The following is a 27,155-nucleotide window of genomic DNA, read 5'->3' on the forward strand; positions in this document are numbered from 1 at the left end:
GATATCCATTGATGTCAAAACATATGTAATAATTAAGTGCAGAAGCAACAAAAGATAAAATATTTCAGAATAGCTAAACCCTGAAAATTCTGATCTTTTTCAGAGACTATGACGTAGTGAATACTTGAGTATCTGGACTTGAAAAAATTGGTTTCTTATTACTAATGAAATGAATTCTGTTAACAAAAACATGATCAGTTTCACTATCTTTTTTTCACTACTGCTCCCTATTCTTTGTGATTTTCCTCATTTTCTATAATAATTAGATACCAGTAACTCATTTATCTCTTTTATAGAACACTAGCTGGCCTAGAATGACAACCTCCTCCTGCACATCTGCATATTCTCTCCCAGCCCCTGGTGTAAGGTGAGGTCAAAATAGAGGCATACTGAGTTTTTATTGGATCCTGTGATTTTAAAAACTTTTCTTATATTACACAAATAATTCATGAATACATTCTATTTTTTACAAATTAAACATGGAGATGAAATCAAGCCACCTTTGAAAGCCACCTTCAACTTTTATTTTTTTATTTATTTATTTTTAAAGATTTTTTATTTATTTATTTGACAGAGAGAGACACAGCGAGAGAAGGAACACAAGCAGGGGGAGTGGGAGAGGGAGAAGCAGACTTCCCGCTGAGCAGGGAGCCCAATGCGGGGCTCGATCCCAGGACCCTGGGACCTGACCTGAGCCGAAGGCAGAAGCTTTAATGACTGAGCCACCCAGGCGCCCTGCCACCTTCAACTTTTAGTCCTACCTTCCCCGTAGGTAACTGTCTCTATCACAAATTTAATATATTTATTTCCCATCTTTTCTTAATTCTTTTATATACATGTCATGTAGATCTGGAACTACTTTATATATTGTTTTTTTACATGTTTGTGGTGTTTTACATACTGTAGATATTCTGCAACTTTTATTTTTATTGTACAATGTCTTAGAATTCTGTTGCTATTACCAAACATAAGTATGACTCATTCTTTTTAACTGTTGCAAAGTAACAATTTTATTTCATAGAATAAAAATATTAAGATTCATTTAACCACTCCCCATACAGAAACATTTAGGTTTTTTCCAGGATTTTATTATTATAAACATTACTGGAATAAACATTTGTTTTTATGAATCCTTATATACATGTATTATTCTAGAGTAGTTACTGAGAAATAGGATTTCTGACTACATCTTACTCTAAGAGATATTTCTGTGGTAGGAAGTTATACTAGGATCATAAAGACTCAGACACTAAAGTAAGAACCTCCTCAATCCTGGAGTCAAGAGTTCTAAAAAGTCTAGCAACTTAGCAGCAGTTATATTTTTACAATGGAAAACACAATGTAGTGGGAATCAAAGGAAATGGACACTAACCACTCCTTCTGCTAATTAGAAGTTCTGCAGCCTCTCCAGACTTCCATATTCTCATTTATAGTACTAGTGGATGGGACTAGATGATTTATTTCTCAGAAATGTTCCAGATCTATTAGGTATATTTCTGTTCTTCCTTTATTCATTCAACAAGCATAAACAATGCATATATAAGAATCTACAGTGTTTCCATAAGGACAGAAAAAGAAATAATACCAGGAAACAAAGCAATGTATAAACAGATGTTCCTTAAACAAATTTATCTAGGCCACAAAATATGTGCTTTCTAAAAGAAAAAAAAAAAGTACAAAAGATAAACACTTCTCATTTATTTAGTTTGCTCTATTTGTCTGAATAAAGCAGCTGCTTGGTATACCTTTATCTGCAAACAATAAAATCTGGAGGAAAGTTATTGCCCTCTCCTCCCATCCTACTCAGGTGGAAGCATAAGAAGATTTGTTCTAACAGGCGCTTAAATGTTTCCTGTGGCCCCAAAGTGGTAATTGCCCAGAAGAGCTATGGCCAATACTGAGACATGGAGTTCTGGGGGCTGTTTCTTGTGTTCTCTAGATTTGTAGCTGTCCAAATTCAACTCAAGGTCCATCTACTGGATTGTTCTCCTAAACACAAGGCCTCCCATCTGCTATATCATAAATTGCACATAGCATGCACACACACTGATTTAAAAAAGGGGGTCAAGAAGGGGAAATATGGGGCAAGGACTTCTCAAGAGAGACTATTGAATTTAATACTTATGAAAAATGAAAAAGAAAAATATAACCACTTTTTATCCAGGTTTTTAAGATTCCTCTCCTTGAGCATTGAGTCTATACGTCTCTTCATTTATTTAAGTTTCTTTGAAGTTACAGTAGCTTCAAAGGCAAAAGGACTATGTGAGGACACAAAAAAAGATGAATCACAATAGACAGTGTAGAGTAAATAATGACACTGAATTATCAGTATGCTGAGAAGACAGCCAAAAGTGAATTATTATAAAGTGTAGCTATATTAAAATGAGGAAAACACACGACATATCAAGACTGCATCTAACAATTACAACATAAATAATGAAAAACCTAACTAGGAAAGCACCATAAGCAAGTTCCTGTTTGTCAATGCCATCCTTGGTTAAATAGATCAGTTTATTTTCAACATAGACAGTGTCTACCCATACAAAGTGGGAAATTGAAACACTCTCTGAGTAAGTGACTTCAAAGCATGACTTCACTAATCCTTGGTCGATTACATCAATTTCATTAAGCTTAATTCAGTTCAGAGAACATTTATTATGCACCAGACATTCTATTAATTGCTAGGAACATAAACATGACAATGTGATTCCTACAAAAAAGAGTTTAACTTCCATTGGAAGTATTTCAAAGTTCTCAAATCTCAAAACCAAATTAATCTCAAAGTGTGTCATCTTTAAACAAAGAGAAGGAAAACAAAGAAGAAGAGAAACAGGTTACATATGTATTTTGCAAGGACTCAGCATGATTAACATCCTAAGGAAGTAATAACTCCAAAAACACTAGGAATCACTATTCCGGATAATTCAAGAAAATATATTTTTGCCCAATTTTAATGGGAAGCAGGATAGTAGGGAAGTAGTAGGATAGTAGGGAAGCAGGATAGTAGCATGGAAAGAACACTGGACTAGAAGCTAAGAAACTAGGTTTTAGCTATGCTCTTTCATTAACTGGCAGTGTGTGCTTACATTATTTAATTTCACTTGTATATTCTTACATTTCTTTAGCTGTGAGAGAGGGAGGAAATTAAATAATGTATGGACACTTTCAGCTTTAGCCAGCTATTAGGCTTCCAGTTGTTTGTGTAGGAAAGTAGCAAATAAAGATAGGTCAGATAGGTGAGTTCAACGAAAGCCAAGTAAAGTTGAAAGGTATTCAATTATTCAGTAGACCATCTGCTGCTCTTTGTATATCTTACCTCACTGTATTGGATAAATATTCTTCCATTGATCATAATACTTTGCGATTAAGGTATTTACTGAATTTAATATTTTGAAACAACGGTAAGTTCATCAGACAGCTCATACTTAGTCTCAACCTTCCATTTTAAAATCCTTTCTTAGTAGACTAAGGCCACTTTTCTGACTATGAATAAATAATGTGGTAAATATAATGTAACATTTCCTTGGTTCTGTTCACTTTTTAAAATTATACTTAAATCTCTGTGATGTAAAAGTTAATAATATCTGAGATAGGAGATATTTTTACCTAATATTTTTAATCTTTCCTCTAAATGTGGAACGTAAGGGGAAAAATCCACTAGATTGTTAATCAGTGTATCACAGGCCTCTCTAACTTGTTGCTATGTGATTTACTTATTAAATTCATTTATGCAAAAATAAAACACCTGGTTAGAATTCTATTCATGGTTGAGTTAATCTAGAATTTATTATAATTTCCAAATGATATTTCACTTTTGTACAGACATATTTAAACCCTGATTTGTAGATGTAAATTTTAATTTAACTTATGCATTTGCTGTTCTCCTGAGATAAGAAAAAGTGGTTCTAATTTGGGGAACTATGTACCAAAAAGGTAGGGAATTGTCCTAAAATCTTGTACATATAACCATTCTTACATTCTTCCCATTCCTGATATGTTTTCTTAATGATGAACTGTAAGCATTTTGATTAGATCTTCTTTATACTAATTGTCAACCTATGCTTTAAATAGCCATTTACCTCATTCATAATTATTAATGATGTATAATCTCTTATAGGTAAGATTAGGTCCTTCAGTTCTATATATACTTTGTATGCTAAGTGGTTCCTCATATACCAAACCTTACAAAGAATTCCACTCAAATCATCTTTCATCTCTTCCAAGTCCAGGACTGGGCCCAGCATTGTGCATTCGAGTGAGTGCTGTACACTCATCATCCAAAAGCTCATCTCAGGTAGACAAGTAAATGTAGCACGTATAATTCAAGGCATAAATGCAATCTGATGTCTGGCAGGGGCAGGACTGGTGACAGCAGTCTTCTTAGATCTATTCCAGCAGCACTGCCATCTCTTCTCTCATTTCTCAAACTTCCCAACAATCCTCTAACAAAAGACATTCCAAAATGGCTGTGGAAAAGCTATGAAAGGTTTAAACTTAGCTGACACTCGCCCTAATGTCAGATAGGATACACTCATACATTTCAAAAGAGTGGGGCAGGGTATCAGGAGGCCACCAGAAGAATAATAGGTAATACGATCCTCCCTTCATTCCTCTGTGGCTTCCCAAGTTAGACTCTCCCAGAGTGCAAAGACACAAAATACTAACTCTCCAGCTCTCCATCCACATGAAACATTCATCTTACATCCAAATGAAAGTCTGATAATCCTAACCGCTGGCCTTTCTGCTCTATACTCCCGGGTCTCAGAGGATCTGAAGGAACTGTTTACCTCTCAAGTTGAAAAAATAATTTAAATTTAAGTTTGTGAAAATAAATAAATAAATAAACTAATCCAGAATGGTTTATTCCTATTGTTATTAATATGATCAGCATCATTGTAACTAGAATAAAACTAAAAAGACACATTAGGATTATAGTGGCAGAATGCATATGTGTGTGATACTGTGTGTGTGTGTGTGTGTTTTAATTAAGTAAATGGTGGGAAGGGGTGTAGGGCTAAACTAGCATCCTAAAGTAATAGCAGTAAAGATTTAATGGAATAATCTGGTAAACAAAGGAAAATGTTAAAGAGGCATTTCAGGGAATCATTTGTGAACAATTGTATTCTCCAAGATGAATTATGAGTCAAATCTTTAATATATGTCATACTGGTTTATTACCCATGTCATTATTAGAATAAAAATTCTCAATTCTAAGAATAATTGAAAATTGCTATTAAGAATGTGTAAGTCTGTCTTTTCCTCCCCGGCTGCTTGAAGCTTGGCCGCCATCATGAACGACACAGTAACTATCTGGACCAGGAAGTTCATGACTAACCGACTACTTCAGCAGAAACAGATGGTCATTGATGTTCTTCACCCTGGAGAGGCAACAGTACCTAAGACAGAAATTCGGGAAAAACTAGCCAAAATGTACAAGACCACACCAGATGTCATATTTGTGTTTGGATTCAGAACCCATTTTGGTGGTGGCAAGAACCGGCTTTGGCATGATATATGATTCCTTGGATTATGCAAAGAAAAATGAACCCAAACACAGACTTGCAAGACATGGCCTGTATGAGAAGAAAAAGACATCAAGAAAACAGCGAAAGGAACGCAAGAACAGAATGAAGAAAGTCAGGGGGACTGCAAAAGCCAATGTTGGTGCTGGCAAAAAGTGAGCTGGAGATTGGACAACAGGAGTAAAGATGCTGCAGTGGCTTTATCTGTGGAGGTTGTGCAGATTTTTCATGAGAGGATCAATAAACTAAGAATGTTAAAAAAAAAAAAAAGAATGTGTAAGTCCTTCCACAGAAGTGCTTTAGCACTCTTGTCTCACCCTTTGTTGTCTGCATAATGTAGAAGATACTATTAATATTTCTGTTTTAAGGCTAGTAATAAAATGTTCTGAAATATATTCTCAAAATTATTAAATACTCTATTAATTTGTTCAAAATAATCTTCACCAAAGCTTAGTTTGTTTGATTCCTAAAGTGTATTATGCAATGAAATCAAACAGCAACCCATATAATCAACCCATTTGAGAAAAATAGCCAAAAAGAAAAGAAAAATATTAATGATGGGAGTATTTTTCTGTCATGATTGCTAAGACTATTCCATATCTTAGTCTCTCCATATTATCTAGTATTAATACTAGTAGATGATTATGAAGTCAGGAAAACAAAACACAACTTGCATAGTGAAAGATGACAAAACACAAGAATAAGGTGTCCAAATTTCTACTACTTTATTCAATAACTGTCTCTTTCATAACTACTGTGTGTTAAGTACCATTTTAAGTCTTAGGATATATAAAAACAAAACATGAAAATCTCTGACCTTGTGGAGCCTATATTCCAGTTCTATTTGAAGATATTTATATAGAATGTTATGTTAATAGGACCATCATTGCCTTTATCACAGAGATACAAAGATATTGCACCTTCTACAAATACCATCCATCACCATAAAGAAGGCAGCTATCATCCCAGGCACATAGGGTAGAAAACACGTCTGGTCATATATTTCTCTGTCTAGCCCCTACAGCAGGTAACACATCCCTAGCTTCAACTTCTTTGAAAGACATATTTACAAACACTAGTAAGAGTGACATTTGAGGGGGAAAGAAAACAGACTTTATATTCAGAATCTGTTTGTTTAATAATATACTGTGGTATAAAACTGCCTTTTGGCCTTTGGAATCATTCCCACTCATTCGCATCTGAATGAAAGCCAAAGTCAACAACTGAGTGAGCTGTTGGAAGGTAACCACATCTCCTTATTCCTCTGTTAATGTTCTCTTATTCACCTCTTTTTTTTCATGGCAAATAGAAGAAAGTAAAGAGAAGCCCAGTGGCATGACTGGTAAGTTCTGTTTGCTGAAGAACATGTACTGAGGAGAGACAGTAAGGCTCAAGGATGACCTGGAAGACTGTAGGACTTTAACTTTTTTTGTATAGAATGTTAACTATTATAGTATTAGTTCCATGGAGGTGACAGAAAATAAACAATTATAGAGTCCTATCATCTATCATCAAGAGGCACCAACATTTTTGAGCATCCACTGTGTATTACCCATGAAACATATATTGTATGGTTCATAGTGTAAAAGACAATCTCTGCACTCAAAGAAAGAAAACCCTCTCTCTCCATATATGTGTGTGTGTGTGTGTATATATATATATATATATATATATATATATATATATTCTCTCTCCATATATATATATATATATGGACATATATCTATCTATATGTATCTATCTATATAGATGGATATCTATCACCTATCATCTATCTATTACCACCATGAACAATGGATGATTCATAGTTCACATGTATATATTCATATATATAAATGTATGCATATGTACACATACATATATCCTCATGTATCTGTATGGTTCATATGTAAAAGGAGGGCATAAACATTTTTAAAATACAGAATGATGGGGCCACCTGGGTGGCTCAGTTGTTAAGCGTCTGCCTTTGGCTTAGGTCATGATCCCAGGGTCCTGGGATCAAGCCCCACATCGGGCTCTCCACTCAGCGAGAAGCCTGCTTCTCCCTCTCCCACTCCTCCTGCTTGGGTTCCCTCTCTGGCTGTCTGTCTCTGTCAAATAAATAAATAAAATCTTTAAAAAAAAGTACAGAATGATGTCATATTTTACATTTCACACCCACTACCTGCCCTATATGCAGACCATTCTTGCCCATAAAGATAGAAAGCTAGAACAAAAACTTCGTAATTGTGATGTATAGAAAGATGCAATCATGCAAACATATCCTCATGGCTCAATCAACTAATATTTACTCAGCAGTCAGAGACATCTGGCACAATCAAAGATCTGCAAGGATCTCTGCCCACAAAAAGAGATTAAGATGTAATAAGGAAGAAGAACAAAAAGTATGATAAAATGCAAACGCACATGGATAAATCACAGAATTGTAAGAACAAACACATTAAAAGGAGGATTAAGTTTGTGTAAGAGAGAAAATGAGTTTTTTTTAAGCCTTTAATCTTGATCTCGAAATTTTAAAGATTTGGCCATTGTTTTTCAACATTTATTTGGCGAGTCAGTTACACTTAAAGTCTTGCATCTTCCATTCCTGATCTAAGTCCTTTGAGAGACTCTCTGACCAAACAATTTGCATTACTTCTTTTCTGTTCAGTTTTTCCTGGTCATTGCCTGATTTTGATAATAACTAGCAATCATAGGTCAAGATGGAAAGGAGTATCTTCCACTGTTAAGGAAATGTTATAATAAAAACAACTCTGACATGACTGATAGGGGGAGGAAATTCTCTAAGCAGAAATCTGCATTTCCTAGGAGACCTTAAATTTCAATACCAAGAAATTGCTTGAGACCTGAAAAGTCTATTCTATCTTTTGTATAGAAAAATTATGATAGGATTATAATGGTTCAATTCTTCTGAATCAATGTGATATAGTAGTTAAATTTGTATTTCCACAAAATTACTAGTTCTATTTGAGGAATGAGTTGATATCCTGGCTGTGTGATCTCCAATGGTCTTTGGCTCTAGTGCGATCCTAGGTATGTCTCAAGCCTGTGATTAATGGACGATCCTCAACATTTGGCAACCTAGAGTCTGTAATATAGATCAGCGGCACCCACCTAGTGGTAGCCAAGACAAGAATTGATGATAATGATTGTTTCTCCATCAGCTACGGTTCACATGTTTTCTCGAGGGAGTAAAAAAGCAGATTTACCACAGGTAGTGTCAGACAAGCTATTGCGCACAATCCAGTCATAAGTAAACCTTACTATTCCACTTATCCTTTATTTTTTTGGTAAAGATTTTATTTATTTATTTGACAGAGAGAGAGAGAGACAGCGAGAGAGGGAACACAAGCAGGGGGAGTGGGAGAGGAAGAAGCAGGCTTCCTGCCGAGCAGGGAGCCCGATGTGGGGCTCGATCCCAGGACCCCAGGATCATGACCTGAGCCGAAGGCAGACGCTTAATGACTGAGCCACCCAGGTGCCCCTCCACTTATCCTTTAATTTTTCATTTTGGAAGCTCACTAAAACAGATTCAATTGAAAAAAAGAAAGAAAATGCTGGTGTGCTAGGAACCAGACCAAATAATATCTTCTGCTTCTTGTATGATACATGCAGATATGATGCAGGAAAATTCCAGTGCCAATGTTGCAGCAGCATGAAAACCCTCGTGTTCAGGGAGACCTAACTATCAGTGTGAAGCTGGGCAAACCCTGCCCAGGCAAACAATTCACTTCATTAAAGGACTAACAAAGAAATTAATTTTTAAGAAAGAAAAAGAGAATGAGGAAAAATGTGATGTAGGAGAGCTATATTTCTAATTCACTTAATAAATAACATACTAATGGCAATAGGTTTAATAATGATTTTCATTTAATCAAAGAGATGAAAACAGATAATGATACATGCCAAAAATATTTTCCAGAGATCCCAGTTTCCCATCAAAATCAACCAAATTCTAATTTCTAAAGTTTGGTTTTCTGTAGTTCATAATTTAAGATACTACGAGAATGCTTTTCCATGCTTAGATTCCACTTGAAACATTTCAGGCTATAGAAGAATCTTTAAGAAAATGATTTTAGTGTTTGAATTTAAATGCATTCACATAAAATCCCTATTCTCAAAGAGGGAAAACAAATTTTAAAACCTTTAACACATTGGACTAGTAACACTGGTCAAATATAAAATAGTTGTTACATAATTTCAGTATAAAGTCACTGAAAAATATTTTTGTATTATAAAAATTAAAATAAAAATGTGTTAATTTTACTGAATAGAAAGCACTTTAAACCGACTTTTAATAATTTCAGGACAAAGCTGACGACATTCTGTCTATACATGCTGTCTTTGCACTTGAATCTCTCTAAATGGGAAGCATCTGGTTGTGCTTAACATGTATCATTTATTCAGTGGGGGTCCTTGTGTAAGAACAATTCCAATTTCCCCAAGCTGAACTACAGAGAGGTTGACACTTTATTATCAGCAATAACATTCATTATTTACAAGCTGATCTTGACATAGGGGGCCCAGAGAAAACACCAGAAGATAACTCTTATTGTGTGGTATAATACTTTTAATTAAGAGATGATATGTCTCAAATTTTAAAATTTGAATGAATAAATGATCAAATACTCAAATACATCATATTTTTGTAAATAGTACTTTGCTTTGTTACTAATTATTGATTGATACTCATTCACTTCAAGAAATATGTACTGAGTGCCTAATTTGCTCTAGAGCCATAAAGATGAGTAATACACAAATCCTGCTCTGTAAAAGGCTATAATCTAGTACAGGAAATAAAAATAACTCATATATTCTTATAAGAGAATTTTGAGTAAAGGAAGTGGCACAAAAAATAATAGGAAGAGAATTTAAACAAGAAAACAACTCCAAGGAATTTGATGTACCAGGAAAATCTTCATAATGGGATATAAAGATGGCTTTTGAAGAACAGGTTAAGGCCTATGGACTAGAAGGAGAAAAGGAGGATATCCCATGCAGGGAAAGCACAAATACAAAGATATAGAGATGAAAAAGCATGGGTTGTGTCAGTGCATCAGTGAAAAGTCCAATTTCATTAGAATATAAGATGTCTATAAGGAAATAATTGGAAATAAACCTGAGAAAGTAGGTTGTAGATCAATTGTGGCAGTCTTGAACTCCTGACTATATTCTGAAGTAACAAATCATGGAAGGGGTTTGAGCAGGTGGAGTGATGTGATCAGATCTGGCCAGCAGATTACATCATCAACCATGTACGTTGTAGGAAAGAGACGGCAGGCTCTGAGAGCCCAGGCAGGAAGTAATAGAGACCAAGATTAGGGTAGTGACCTTGGAAATGGAAGGAAGTAAAGATTCATTAGAGAGAGGGACCCTGGACAACTAGGCATATAACTGAATGTAGGAAATGGAAAAGACAAAGTAACAGTCTGGCATCTCAGTGACTACAAAATCAGTGTTGTAATTGATAGTAACAGCTAAGGCCAGATGAAAATGGATTTTGCATGAGGAATTGATGGGTTCCATTTTGAACGAGCAGAATTCAAGACTTTAGAAAGATGTCAAGAGAGAGAGGTCAAAAACTATATTACCCTTTTTTCCCCACATAAATAGCAACCTTGCGAGCATGAAGGATCATACGTGATGCTAATTCATTTGCCAGATCCTCTGAAAATATCTTGCTTGAATCCTGATTTTATTTTTGTCCATATCTCCCTAGTCTCCTTTCACTCGCATTTGAAGTAGAATCGATCTTCCTGGCTCTTATTATTACTATTCACATTTCCTTCTAACTCAAGCAGTATTTGTTAATTTCTCACCAAGCACATTTCTCCTCTCTTTTAACACCATCCTAAAATAATTCGTGCCCACAAAGTTTTATACCTTTACACTAAATTTAAAATAAAGAAATTATATTTTCCCCTGAACTATGCTCTTTTTTGTTTCACTTCAGTTAATGCATTTTAAATAAATGTATGGCTTCCCCATTTAAAATAAATGCATAAATGCAATATGTTAAATATATCTTTTTAAATCAGTGTTGTCAGCAATGTTTCTTATAATGCACTTATGTTTACATATAAATTAAATTGTATTCCTTTCCATCATATTACCTTTTGTGATTTTTTATGTTTATGAAAGTAGTGCTGTTCGTGGTGGAAAACTTGGGAAATACCAAAAAGCATAAAGAAGGGAAAAAGTCATTCATAATTCTACAGCCTAGAAATACTACTGTTAATTTGGGGTGCACTTTCTGCATGTTTTGATACATGGGATTATAATTTATGTACAGCTTTATGTCCTGCTCTATTTTTTTTTTGTTTAACATATTGTGAGTACATTCTTTGTCTTTAAACATTTTTAGAAAATATCTTTAATGGCCACATACTGTTCTCTCTGAGAACAGTACCATATTTTTGCCTATCCTTCTATATATTAGGCCTTTGGATAATGTCTAAATTTTTAGGATTATATATATTGCAAAGAAACAGTGCTATCATAAAAGAGCTATCAAGTAAATAACTCTAAATGTTCAGCCCTACATCATGTTGTTAATTGCATTATTTAATTTAATCTTCATGATTTTCTATTAGATATAATTATCCACATTTACAGTTGAGGAAATAGGTTTAGTGAAAAAATAAATAAATAACTTACACTAAGTCACACAACCAGTAAGAAGTAGAGGAGTTATTTGAACCAAAACTTTTCTGATGCACAGCTTCTCTCTGACCAGGAAAACCACAGCTTTGATTGGACCTTTAAAATTAAATCCAAGAAGACAATATTGAGGCAAAGGGACCAACATTCTAAAATGCTGCGAACACATTTGAGAATGTGTGTATCTCCTAATGGGCATTAAGAGTAATTAAGTTTTAAACCCTTGCCATTTTTAGAGATGAATATTTTAACTCTTATTTATTACCCTTTTCTTTGATTACTAGTGAAGTTAGCTAAAAACTGATCAACTTGTTTCTTATGACTTCCAGCCATTTTTGTCTCCTGTTGGAGAATTGCATGTTCATATACTTTTGCTATTTTTCTATCAGGCCTTTGTGTTTTTCATATTGATTTGTATAACCTCTATATACTAAGGATATCATATTTTTCATATTTGTGGTAGTTTCCTAGTTCAGACAATTTTGTTTCAATTTTTTGGCATATAAAAATTCACTCATTTTTTGGTTCATTTTAGTATACAAACTTTTATAGCAGTTTTAGATTCACAGCAAAATTGAGTAGAAGGTACAGAGATTTCCCATATTCCTCCTTCCCCCACACATGCAAAGCCTCCCCCATTATCAACATTCCCCACCAGACTGGTACATTTGTTACAAATGATGAGCCTACACTTACATATCATTATCACCCAAATACCATAGTTGATATTAGGGCTCTCTTAGTGATGTACATTCTATCGGTTTGGACAAATGCATAATGACATGTATCCACCATTATAGTATCTTAACATTTACATTTTTAAAAGTCAATTCTATCAGACTTAAATTTATTTGTCTTTTATACTTTGTAAAGGTTTAATTAACTATTAGATGAACATTTCTTTACAACTATTAGGTGAATTTTCTTTACAAATTTTTTTTGTTTTACTTTATTATAGTTTGCATAATCATTTTTATAATAACTTATTTTAGACATACAAAAAACACATGGAATGATGTAAATACACAGAGCTACAATATAGCTTAAAAAATAGAACATTACTGAGCCTATGTAACCCTCCCAGTAACATTCCCTTTCCTTCTCTCTAGAGGTTTTTGCAATTCTGATTTTGACTTTATCTTTCCCAAGAATTTTTTCTTATATATTTTGTTACATATTTTGTATCATTTTGCATTTATGCAATTTTTGCATATATGATATTGCTTTGTGTGCATAAAATTATTTTGAATATGCTATGGTTTCACAATATTACCCTACTTACGAATTCTCTAAAAATTGCTTCTTTGATTTAATAATATGTTTCAGATTTACCTATATTGATTCAAACAATCAGTAACTGATTTCCTATTAAGTTAGCCAATTTAAAAATTAAGTGAACAATTCACAGTGCTCACCATAGCTGTGAATTGTGCAAGACTGTTGAATCACAGATCTGTACCTCTGAAACAAATAATACATTATATGTTAAAGAAAAAGAAGAAGAAGAAGATAGCAGGAGGGGAAGAATGAAGGGGGGGAATTCGGAGGGGGAGATGAACCATGAGAGACGATGGACTCTGAAAAACAAACTGAGGGTTCTAGAGGGGAGGGGGGTGGGAGGATGGGTTAGCCTGGTGATGGGTATTAAAGAGGGCACGTTCTGCATGGAGCACTGGTGTTATATGCAAATAATGAATCATGGAACACTACATCAAAAACTAATGATGTAATGTATGGTGATTAACATACCATAATAAAAAAAATGCAAAAAAAAAATTAAGTGAAGATAACCAATCTTAGTGTTTTATCTTGGGTCCTTCCAAAAGTAGACTCTTGAGATGAGGCTTCAAGTGTAAGAAATTTATCTGTATAGTACAAAGAAACTTGGCAGAGTGGGGAAACAAGACAGGGAAGAGAAGACAGCAGATTAAGAGTGTGTTATATAAGTTGGTGCAGCCACTATGGAAAACAGAATGGAGATTCCTCAATAAATTAAAATTAGAACTACCATATGATCCAGCAATCCCCCTTCCTGATATATATCTGAAGGAAATGAAATCACTATCTCAAAGAGATATCTGCACTCCTGTGTTCATTGTGGCATTATTTACAATAGTCATAGCATGGAAACAACCTAAGTGTCCAATAGTGAATGGATTAAAAAAATGTTGTATATATATATATGATAAATATTATTCAGTCATAAAAAAGAATGAAATCCTGTCATTTGTGACAACATGGATGAACCTGGAGGGCATTATGCTACTTGAAGTAAGACAGTATGATCTCATTTTTTTTTAAGATTTTATTTGTTTATTTATTTATTTATTTATTTGAGAGATAGAACACAAGCAGGGGGAGCAGCAGAGAGAAAGGGAGAAGCAGGCTCCCTGCTCAGGAGAGGACCCGTCACCAGGCTCCATCTTAGGACGCTGAGATCATGACCTGAGCCAAAGACAGACTTAACTGACTAAGCCATCCAGGTGCCCCTGTATGATCTCGTTTATATGTGCAATCTAAAAAAACTGAACTCATAAAAACAGAGTTAAATTGGTGGTTGCCAGGGGTGAGAAGGTGGAGGAAATGGGCAAAGGTGGTCAAAGGGTACAAATTTCCAGTTATAGGATGAATAAGTTCTAGGAATCTAATGTACAGCATGTTGACTATAGTTAATATTGTCTTGTATACTTGAAAATTGCTAAGAGAGTAAATCTTAAAAGTTCTCATCATACACACAATAAAAGGTAACTGTGAGGTGATAGATGTGTTAACTAATCTTTTGTGGTAATCATTTTGCAATATATTCCTATATCAAATCATCATGCTATACACCTTAAACTTATATGTTCAAGGTATATGTCAATTATATCTCAATAAAAATGTGGAAATGAAAGACTGTGTATGAAGCCAGCTACCACCAGTGGGTGGGTGACTGGAGCATCATTCTGTAGATACGGGCATAAAACAAGATGCCTGAAAGGATAGTTATTCATCAGCTCCCATCAGTCATCATTTAAGGGCTGTTCCTGGGATATGCTAATTCCCCACCATTTCTGATCTGCAGCACTCACTTGGACAGAAATCCAGGCAGAGAAATACAGATGTCACCCACTGGAAGTCACCTGAGTACACCAAAATGGTACAATCCAAGGCAGATAAGGAAGACAACTGTAGCATCTACTATAGCCAGGGAGGGCACAGTGAAACTTACATCTCTGTTCCTTTCTAGGAATGATGTAATTTGCCACAATTCTTTTAGAAAGATGGCTGACTATCTATATATCAAGAGCCTTAGAAATGTTGGTACTAAGGTCAACTCCATAAAAATAATATAATTACATATATACACATATATATGTAATATATAATTACATATAATTACATACATATATATTCATCACAGCGTTACTTATAATGTTAAAAAATAAGAAATAATTTAAATGTCCAACAATAAAAGAATGGTTAGGAAAATTATGTATGTCTAATGGATGAAATTTTGCCATTAAAGCTGAGAATTATGAAGATTATATAGCTATATGAGAAAATGTTTTTGAGGGAGAAAGAAAGCAAGAAAAAGAAAGAAGAAAAATGAGGATGTAATATTTAAGAATGATAATAACACAATTGTGCTGGGGGTTGGGCTTATGTAGTTATTTTTATGCTGAAAATAACATGTTTTTAAAGCAATATAAGTATTGCTATAAAGATCATCCCAAAATATTTTAATATGTGCTTTCTATCTATAACTTCTGAGGTTCTATATACAATCTCATCTTGCCATCACAAAAATTTTATGAAATAATTCAACTTAGTATTAGTGTCCTTTATTTTACAGATGAGGAAATTAAATCTCAGAAATGGCCAAATGGCTAGAAAGTGATGGAACTGTGATTAGACCATATTTCTTCTGACTCCTGGCCCCGTGCTCTTTATGACAGTGGTACATATCTGTTATGTTTGCTTGCCCAGCACCCTTTTATAGTAACTGGATTTCTTGTTTTATTTTCAAGAACCTTCTCATCTTCCCATCTTCAAGGGTGGGTAGTAGACCTAAGCCTGACTAGTGGGAGTGAACAGTGATTGGTGAAGAATTGGGCATGTGACCCAAGTTAGGCCAATCAAGGACAGCCCAGGACTTTTGATGGTTTCTTCCACTGACCTTACTACACTGCTAGAAAATGGAAAGCTTGGAGTCGCCCATGCTTTGTCAGCTCATGAGAGAGTCTGCCTGAAAGTGAAGGAAAACAGAGCTAGAAATGGAGAGAGACCGATTTCTTATGCAATTGTTAAAGCACCTGGATATTCAGATCTGGCCATGCCTCGAGCCAAGGTCTACCCTTGGCTTGAGGCATATAGAGATCACTTGTTGTTACTGACAAATCTTAATAATGTTGAGTTGGCCAAGTCCAGATAGGCTGCAAGGTAATGAATGTTCCCCTCATACTAGCTAGAATGTGGTCCACCTGTGCTATGCAGTAGTAAAGCAGATGGTTAAACTGTTACCTGTCACACCTTTGGACTCAGGTTCTGTGTCTACTGAGGTTAGAACTTGAGAGAACTTGGTAAACACATGTCAGGATCCTGGAATATTATAGCCAATTCTCAATACTTTAATCTTGACTGTTTAAAAGCAAAAAAAAGAAGAAAACACAGTCTTGCTCTATGGCTACATCTAACAATCCAAGACAGCTGAGATTCAAATAAGCCCTGTGCTTTAAAAATTGAAAAAGCCAAATTCCCCATCCTAAGAAAAACTTAGTGCATGGAAAGCCAAGGAATCTGACAACAACATTGCAGATAAGAAGAGGATCTAGGAGAAGCTACAATATGATTCTCTAGGCCCTTTCCAAGAACCTCAACTGCTACTCCCTGCCTGAAGAAGGTGTTAGGTAGAAGTTTTTCAGGTGGAAATGACAGAAACTCCAATCCAATGATCTTAATTAAAAGACAGTGGAAAGCACTTTCCCTGTCATGCCACCTAGAGATATGGAGAGGATTAGTTATGACTTCCAATCCCAACCAATTGTTCTTTACCATTATAAACCTTTAAGCTAAGAGTTGGAAGGTGGGTAGAGCATTGAGGCCTACTGCTAAGAAACAGAAACTACAGTCTCAGATTTCTCTTGAAACTGATTCAACATGATCTCAGTTTCCACTTACTAGTTACTAATCTATAGCATTAACCAAATGCAAATTAACTGGATGCCTATCAAGGTTTTAATGATGTTTTCCTTCCAGAAAAACTCCAATCCTGGCAAGCAAATGCTCATGAGTACTTAACCCCTAAGCATTCCCTCCACCATCAAAACTTCACCAATAGGAAGTATGTTGCTAACATATGGCAGCCACCAAAAACACATATCAAATATATCCACAAGAAGATAACTGCCAAGTAAAATCCACCATAATGCAGATTCCTTACCAAGGGACTCACTGTCCTTCCAGGGTAGTAAGAACTTACGATCTCTAATGAGTAGAACAACTGTTTATTTACTTTTTCCCTCTTCCCATTTCCAAATGAGAATTTTATTGAATTTATCTTTTATTTACTCCATCATTGTCTATTACATTTGCTGTAGGTGGTTAAACAAATATATCATTAGTCATGGACTGCCAGGCAATAAGAAGGTATATCTGAGACTGACAGGCACAAAGCAAAGATCCTGATCTAGAGGTAATACGGTAACTGTACAACATTCATTTTTACTCTTTAGACAGGAGGTGAATGTAGTATTTGTTGTGCATAAAATAGTTGTTTTGTGTTACATAGGAGCAATGTATGTATAAAAATAAATTTTGAAGTATATGAATTAAAAGAAAGTGTATGTGTTTGCTGGAAAACTATGTGTGCTATAATAGAGATGTATTGATTTTACCTATCAAGCATCCTTGGCAATAGAACCCTTCTTTTTCTTACAGACCCCTCTATTTTTCAATGCATGATATTTGGATGAGCTGCTCCAGATCCAGGAGTATACTCTGACCTTATCATTCACAATCAGATTCAATAATTACTTCTTAAGAGATGGCACATGACCCAAGGCAGGTCAATCAAATTAGCCTGAAGATTTTTGCTGGGAATGCCTGGGTGGCTCAGTTGGTTAAGCATCTGCCTTTGGCTCAGGTCATGATCCCAGGTCTTGGGATAGAACCCTGCATCTGGCTCTGGGCTCAGTGGGGAGTCTGCTTCTCTCTCTCCCTCTCCCTCTGCACCCCCCCTCACACTCTCTCTCTCAAATAAATAAATAAAATCTTTTTAAAAAAAAAAGATTTTTGCTAAAAAGTATTGGGAAAAGAGCCCTCCTATTCTATTGGTATTGGCAGGTTGGTAGAATATAAGCCTGGAACTACCAATGCTCATCTTTGCTAACACTTAGAAAGCTTTTTGGGGTGGGGGGGGCATAGGGAGAGGGAGAGAGAGAATATTAAGCAGGCTCCATGCCCACTGCAAAGCCTGATGCAGGGCTCGATCTCACAACCCTGTGAGATCATGACCTGAGCTGAAATCAAGAGTCAGACGGTTAACTGACTGAGCCACCCAGGTGCCCACCATTTAGAAAGCTTTTGAGGTGGAAACCACCCAAGAAAGCAGCTTTAAGAGGTGCAGATAAAAAGGGAGACTTTTGATAATGTGTGAGCACCTAAATTTGGCCATGGCCAAAGCCCATATATACAACCTGCATTTCTCAGTTATTTGAGCCATTAAATTCCATTCTCTGCTTCAGTAAGTTCAAGGTGTATTTCTGAAACTTGGAAGTTGTAATAAGCATAAATATATTTCTTGTCTTACCCTCCACTTCAGCAATCAAACTTTTAATTCCTAAATCTTTCTGACATATAATATTTATTAAATTTCTCAAGAAAGAACACTTGTACAGAAAAACTTCCTAATTCCTTAAAATTCACTTAGTCAGTTGTCTTAAGATTATGAAGATTTGAAGAAAATCATGGGCTTGGAGGACATGTGTGGTTCAGTCACAGAAGTAGAGTCACAATGAGTGCTGCAGGATAAGTGATATATTGTAGGAAGTAAAGCTTATACAGTTGTGGGAAGAGCTAGGGAATTGACAATGCAGAGGGGGAAAGTAGGAGGATCAGAGAAGGAGTCTCTAATGAGTCCTCCTGAAGCACCGGTGGAAGTAAAAATGTCCATAATTTCAGGGAATTCTGAAAAGACCAGCACATCTAGCCACCAAAGTGGGACTATGGGGTTGGGGGAAGGTCTATGAAAAGCTTCCATCAAAGTACAGCCACACATCTGGTGATAAGCCTGGAACTGTTCTTTTTTTTTTTTTTTAAGATTTTAAAATTTATTTTAGAGAGAGAGAAAGGGCAGAGGGAAAGAAAGAACCCTGAAGCAGATTCCACACTGGGCGTGGAACCTGACATGGGGCTTGATCCCAGGATCCCAAGATCATGACCTGAGCCAAAATCAAGAGTTGGCTGCTTAAGCAACTGAGCCACCCAGGCTCCCCCTGGAACTGCTCTTAATCATGAGAGCCAAGACTTGGGAAGAAGAGCTCCTCTCTGTCACTTTATCTGACCACAAAGACCTCCAGAGTATAAAGGTTGCTGTTTCACACTTGTGCCTTCCAGATCTGATGCATGTTCTCTTTTGGTCAACTTTAACTTGTAATCTCACAGGGGATAGGATTCTGGGAAATGTGGTTCTTAGCTTAACCAAGTTGACACAGCACAATCCAAAACCATTCTCTCCTAGTCAACTTGTCATCAATGCATACCTTTTTAAACCATATTCCATCTAAAGCAAAAGAAAAACCATGCTTCTGCCTAACATCATGCAACTATCTCTTGCTTAACTGAAAACACATTATTCTTCCCCCCCCAAAGAAGAATATGCAAAATACCATCTTAGAGTGATTTCTTCTCCACATTCACTTTTTGATATCCTATAACTAAATACTGAGCCATCAGTTTAACCACTATCTTACTTATATAGTAGGGAAATAGAAAAAGGAAAGAAGAAAGAAAAATGATCAGTTAGTATAGTTAAAAATAAGTTCATGTCATAATAAAGAAGAAATACTCATAACTACAACACTCCTTATTTCACCAACTGGTCATATAATTATAGGTGATATTTATGACCTTCTTTACCAGCCATTCCATAATCTCTTTGTTCTCAGCAAGCTTCTCAGTTGGTGGTAGTTTCTTCATAGAGAGATCATCAAAATTTTCATTTTGAAATAGTCTATACCTTTACCAGTCCTGCCTCTATTGATTAGTTATAATTCTCCCCCCCCCATTCCAAATATAATCCTAGTTCTCCATTGTATAGGAGTAACCCAATTTCCCCTCCATAGTCGGGAACAATCACTCCAATAATATAATAACCCCCCTTCTTACCAATTGGTAAGGTGACATGAGGAGCCCACAGTGGCCAGTTAGTCTCAACAATCAGTTTAGTGAAACCCTTGCTATGTCCCCTAGGGGAAGTATCTCTCCCTTGGGAACTAAGACCTTCAAACCAGTAGAGTCAAAAGTTCCAGAAATAAGAGGGAAATACTGATAGATAGACACTCCCATTTCTGCCCCCTTGAATCTTGGCTGTGGGGAAAACACCACCATCTTTTGGTCTCCAGATTCAGATAATATAACTAACCCTGGAAGACATCACTTCAGCCCCCAAAGGTGTTACTGTCCAACGGGCACCACAGCTGAGTTTTCACACAGCTCTATCAGGCCAGCTGCTCCAGGGAGATAGGGAGCATGCTAAGTTCAGTGAATTCTATGAACACAAACCCATTGCCACACTTCATTTGTTGTAAAATACGTTTATTAGTCAAGGGTAATTCGGTGGAAATCTATGATGTTAAACAAGGCATTCCATAAGTCCAAGGGTGATGGTTTTGGCAGAATTTACAGATAGGGAAGGCAAATCCATATCCAAAGAAGTATCTACTCCAGTGAAAATAAAGCAGCATGATGGAAGAGTTCAATGTAATCATCCTGCCAGCACGTGGCTCGCAAGACTACCAGGGGAATAATGCCATATTAGATTTTGTCTATTGGCGGGTTGGACATTCAGCACTGGCTGTGGCCAGATCAACCTTGTGTTGCTGAGTCCATACAAAACCTCCATCCTTGTTTCCCTGGCCACTTTCTGTGTTTATTTGGCGAAGACAGCAGTAGCCAGGGATAGACTCTCACTGACAGCCACAGAATAGCAACTTTTCAAGTGATTATTAGAATCCTCCTTTGCTGATGTCATTCTTTGTTCACCCTTAACATAGATCACAAATATCTTCATATGTGTAGACATAGTCAGAGGTCTATCTATATATCTCTTCCCTAGATTATCTTGTAACCAATTTTCTGATTGTGTTCCTTCCAAGTCCCTGACTATTATTCCAAACATTAAGCACTGTATATGGATCAGGGTAGACCCATGTCTCTGGCCAACTCTTCTTCTAGGAAGAAATGAACAACCATATGCACTGCTCTGAGTGCTGCCCATTGGAAGGATTTCCCTCACCACTGCCCCTTAGGGCTATCACTCAGTGGAGCTATAGTCCTGCAGCTTTCCTCCTTAGAGTCCTGCCAGCATATTGTGCAGTACCACATGTAAACCAAACCACAAATTTTGTTCTTCCTTAGTAGGTTGGTCATAGGGGGCTCCCTATCAGGCCATAGGTACAGGTTGAGATAGAGGAAGCAACGTAGGCAGAAATAGGAGTCATGAGCATCTGTGACACTTGCTCTGCACTAACTTTTGCCTTCAAGACCTGCTTGATCTTGATCTTCTATATACTAGTTTCATTTGATGAAGTGCTACCCAATATACATGCTTAATATTTTAGCTTAGTGCCAAATACCTGGTTCATGGTAGACAGCTCAGATGATTTGGTGACTTAAAGGCCCAGGATCCAGCTTTTAGTTTGATCCTACTACTTATGACTTGCCCAGTAACAAGTCAGAAGCTGCTTTTCAAAAAGGGGAGAGTTCTCTGCAGAGAATGCAAAGCTTTGTTCCAAAACTATTAAAGCTCTGTGCTATTACTCACTTGTAGGGACTGCCAAAGGTTCCATTCAGCATTCCAGTCCACCTCTGACCCTTCAAGAGCCATCAGATCTACACAGTATGGCAGCCCGGACCTGATACAGAGATTTCTCTTTCTCTGGTTCTACTCAAAACTGGCACCCTTTGGAAATATTTAGTAAATAAGTTGGAATAGCATACACATTGTCTCCAAAAATCCAAAGAGGCCTACAAGGGGTTTGTCTCTTTCTTAGTGTTAAATGAGGCAGGTGCGGTAGCTTGCCCTTCATCCTCAAAGGGATGTATCAACATGCCTCAGACCACCAGATCTCCAGATATTTCGCAAAGGGGACAAGCCCCTGAACTTTCATGTGGTATTTCTATATCATACAAGGGCTTACATTTCCAAGGTGGTGAGTTTTTCTCTTGTATGTTATGATAAGATTAGCCTTCCGAAAAGTATCATTACTAATAAGGAAGAGCTAAGTGATAGGGAACAGGATCTTCAAACCAACCATAAGTAATGTTCTGAAAGAAAGCAGAACACTAAGATAAGAGGGGCGCCTGGGTGGCTCAGTCGTTAAACGTCTGCCTTCGGCTCAGGTCATGATCCTGGGGTCCTGGGATCGAGTCCCACATCGGGCTCCCTGCTCGTCGGGAAGCCTGCTTCTCCCTCTCCCACTCCCCCTGCTTGTGTTCCCTCTCTCGCTGTCTCTCTCTGTCAAATAAATAAATAAAATCTTTAAAAAAAAAAAAAGAACACTAAGATAAGAAATGAAACCAAAGACTAAATCCTAATAGCAATTTGGAAAAAAAAAAAAAAAAGAGGGCCTACAGGGTAGGAAGTCACAAAATTAGAATATGAAATTACTCCTCTCCTACCATCAAAAAGAGAATGTCATATTCAAGAGGAATTCTGCAGGTCCTTATCTTCTTTATATTTTGTCCTTGCTTTAAGCATTTGGTATCTCTTTTACTCTCAACCTAATGCTGAGTTCTATCAATTATCCCTACCATAATCTATCAGTTTCCAATGCCTCCTTGCTGCCTATAAGATAAAATGCTAAAAAAACTCATAGCCAAAGGCTCCTTCAAATATGACCCTATGTATCCTTCCAGCCTCAGCTGCCCACACAATCTATTCTCAAACCATGCTGAATTCTTCACCTTTCCTAGAATACATTGTATGTTTTCACAACTACCAGTCTTTGTGTGTACTGGTAGCTCTCCTAGAAATGACCTCCCTCTTCTTCTCCTGGATTGCTCAATTCAACCTCAAGATTCAACTCAAATATCATTTCTTCTCTGATTTTCCTTACTTCCTGGATTCCCCCCAAAAAAGTGAATCAGTCAGTCTTTTCTCTGGGTTCCCCACAGCATTTGGATCATAATTGTTAGAGTGCTCACCACAAGAAATTGTTGTTTTTCTATCTATATATGCCTATTTCAGTGAATAGAAAAAAGAAGGAGCATAATAAACATTTGCTCAACAAATGAATGGATGGATTTATTACCTTCTGGTTTGCCAAGATCCTCCACTGTAGAGCCCCATCTACTCACCTGCAATTTGCTGTTGATTTTATTTTAAATCTTTAAAAGGAAAGTTATTTTTCCAAAACAGCTATGTAAGCAATTATCTAAAGTCATTAACAGAATGTTCCTTTGAAATAATTTGTTTAGAGGTCATTTAGAAGTCTGCTATTCAATGTCTAATTTGTTGATATTTTTGGTGGTCAACCTTTGCATGAATCTCTATATAAGAAAGAGAATTGACCAGGTATTTAAAAATTTGATCTTTTTATAGTTTACTCTAAGTTACATACTTATCTCAGCCAGAATAGTGGACAGAGACCGTTATCAAAGTCCTTGTTTTCCAATATACTGTGACATTTGACAGATAATCCCTCTACTGCTCAGTTATCTTTCCACTGCAAAATGAAGATAATTCTTGCCCATCTTACAGATTTCTTGAAAATGACAGTTTATTAAGTGAGTACAAACACTAGTCAAATGCAAGCATTATGAGTATTTTTTGTGCCTAATAAACATATTGGTACATTTAGTGAGTACCAATGATTTGTGTACTCTATGATTTATTTATTTATTTTTTATTTTTTTTTTTTTTAAAGATTTTATTTATTTATTTGAGAGAGAGAATGAGATAGAGACAGAGAGAGCATGAGAGGGGGGAGCATCAGAGGGAGAAGCAGACTTCCTGCTGAGCAGGGAGCCCGATGTGGGACTCGATCCCGGGACTCCAGGATCATGACCTGAGCTGAAGGCAGTCGCTTAACCAACTGAGCCACCCAGGCGCCCCACTCTATGATTTATTTAATATTATATCTCTACCAACCTGCACAATGTCTGAGCAAAATAGAAACCCAATTAACATATATTTAAATATCTGCATTTCAAAGAAAATCATTGAGACAGTACCTGGAAAATTCAGAATTTTTTTTCAAATTTTTCAAAATTTTTTCAAATTTGCTTCGTAGTTGGAGTTAATAATTTTTTTTGTCACTATTGTCACTAAAATCTTACTTTCACCAGAAAGAAACAAGTAATTTGTAGTCATACTAGTCTGGTATAGTAGTCCTTGTGTCTAGTTCAAATTCCAGCCCAGGTAAATCCCAACACAGTGGTATAGAGTTTTAAATTGGTAAATTTAAGGAATCTATGAAATGCTAACTTCTGAATTTTTTTTTTGAGAACTATAGATTTTCAGTCATTCCTCCTGACCTATAAATGCAAATATCCACCAGAATACCGAAATACACTGATAATTTGTTTTACCTAAATGAGAAGTGTTACTTTGCTCCAACTAAGTTAGAAGCACCTGTGTCACTTTGCACCAGTCCTGTGAGTTGTGAAGAGCACCAAGCTCAAGCTGGTCTGCCAGCTGCTTTGAAAACAGTGGGGGTGCCTGGGGGGCTCAGTCAGTTAAGCATCCGACTCCTGATTTTGGCTCAGGTCATGGTCTCAAGATTGTGAGATTGAGCTCCGAGTTGGGGCTCCTCTCTGGGCATGGAACCTGCTTAGGATTCTCTCTCTCCCACTCCCTTTGCCCCTCCCCCACCCCTCTCTAAAAAAACCCCAACCAACCAAAAAAATGAAATAGCAGGTTAGTACAGCTGTAATTGTGACAACAGCAGTGGAAGTAGGGCTACACACCAAGGAAGAATCATCCTACCAGGTACTAACTATTTTTCCCTCTCCTGAAATTTCACCTTGATTTTGCTTTACATTCGTAGTTCAGCTCTCTATGGAAGAAATTCTAAATTAGATTCCTTACAAATTCAACACATTGATTCATTCCGCATAGATTTATTAAGTTTTTACTATGTGACAAAATGGCAACGTGCTAGGTCTGGTAACAGAAAGAAAGATAAAGGGTTCACTGTAAACTCAGGAGTTCATACCTATGAACAGCTTGTGCCGTAAGGGAACAAGAGATAAAAACAAACAAACAAACAAAAAAAACAAACAAAAACAAATCTCAAGAGAGAGAAAAGATCAGGGAAGTCTTTCAGAAAAGGTGGCATTGAACAATCTTGTGAGATGACTGCTGCTGAGTTAAGGTAGGTCTAAAGTAAGGGAATTGCACACACTTAAGGCCCAGGAATATTAATCTGCTTTGTGAATTGTGAAACCTCGAGTAATTTAGCATTCTTAGAAAGAAAAAAAAAAAAAAAGGAGTATTTAGAGATGGGGAGCAAAGTACAGGGCATTCAAAGATAGCCAGGGGGTATATGCATAGATAGATGGTCAGGGCAGATACCATGCCATTCCCCTGTAGGTGATAGACAGTCTCTTAGGAGGCTTGAAGAGCAGGCTCACAGTGACGGTAGCAGTCAGGACTGAATCAGAGTAATTTGAACAGGGATGGGTAATTTAAAGAATTACTAACTAGAACAGGAGGTTACTAACTATAATACCCAGGGATTACCTAGTAAGAAGTAAAAAGAACTCTAGAGAATATAGGAATAGCAGCTATAAGAAGCAGCTACTACCTCTTAGGATGAGATAGAGCCCAAGGACAAGCCTACCTCTGTTCCCAAAGGCTCCGATCCAGACCTTGTTGGAGAGGGCACGGAAGTGGCTCACTGAATGCAGAGAGGATGCTGTGATGCTGCACTGGTGGAACTTGCTGGAAATATACACACCAGGGTGCCAGTGAAAACTATTCACAGAGAGATGACTCACTGGAGGCCTCTTGTTATAAAACTGCCTTAGGGTGGAGATGCTGAGGAAGCTGCCGGCTGCTGGATTCTGCTGCCCAACGTGAACTGCAAAGCTGGGTACTGAGAGGCTGCCTGGTCTGGAAAAGTCTGGGGCTGCAGAAGCCCCCCAAGCTGCAGGAGCCAGACAAAAGGAACACACTGGAACTAGGAAGGAAAGCCCCTTCCTCCTTAAATGTCTTTCCAGCACCCTCTAGTGACAAAGCTGAACGTTGTGCTACCTGCAAAGAAAATATTTCATTGGGCCATCTCCATTTTCACAGAGCAGGTGAAAAGGGTGAATTTAGAGTGAGAGAAAGCAGTGGAGAAAGCATAGAACCAACATGATTTTGTATCAGGAATGCACAAAAGGCTTAGCAATGGGTCCACCTCTAGAACTGGCAGGGAAGACAGAGGCTAAAAATGGAGGATTGGTGGAATACTGTTTAAGTAGTCAGATCCACTGATTCCTTCCATCACCCTCTGCAGCAGGCTGAATGCCTTCCTTCAACCCAGAAGGAAGACCGGAGTTTTAGTCTTTGAAGACAAACAGAAGGTCTCTGGGCTGGGACATGCCAGGCACAGTGTGAAAACTAAGTGAAAAAATGAATACAGAATGCTGAATGCTGAATGTTGAGACCACTGTGTTTTCCTTCCTGGTTTCCAGAAGCTGGCTCAATGTTGATAACTTTTAGTTCCAAACCCTTAAAATGAGAAGATAAGACCAATAGGACATCTGAGGAAGCCTCTATCATGA

At 36.8% G+C, this 27,155-nt stretch overlaps 1 protein-coding gene and 1 pseudogene across 4 annotated transcripts in view; one reads left to right on the top strand and one right to left on the bottom strand.

The window, feature by feature from the left end:
* PKIB (cAMP-dependent protein kinase inhibitor beta) overlaps window positions 1-26,576 on the bottom strand; it is a 139,799-nt gene extending 113,223 nt beyond the window's left edge. For all 4 annotated transcript variants that reach the window (XM_032407967.1, XM_032407966.1, XM_032407964.1 and 1 more), the window contains exon 1: window positions 26,228-26,576. The gene's annotated coding sequence lies outside the window, so the exon portion shown is untranslated. The remainder of the gene's footprint in view (window positions 1-26,227) is intronic.
* LOC116634534 lies at window positions 5,278-5,715 on the top strand (annotated as a pseudogene).
* Window positions 26,577-27,155: the final 579 nt, after the last annotated feature.

The sequence above is a fragment of the Phoca vitulina genome, unplaced genomic scaffold, assembly GCF_004348235.1.
Source record: "Phoca vitulina isolate PV1807 unplaced genomic scaffold, GSC_HSeal_1.0 scaffold9, whole genome shotgun sequence".
Lineage (NCBI taxonomy): Eukaryota > Metazoa > Chordata > Mammalia > Carnivora > Phocidae > Phoca > Phoca vitulina.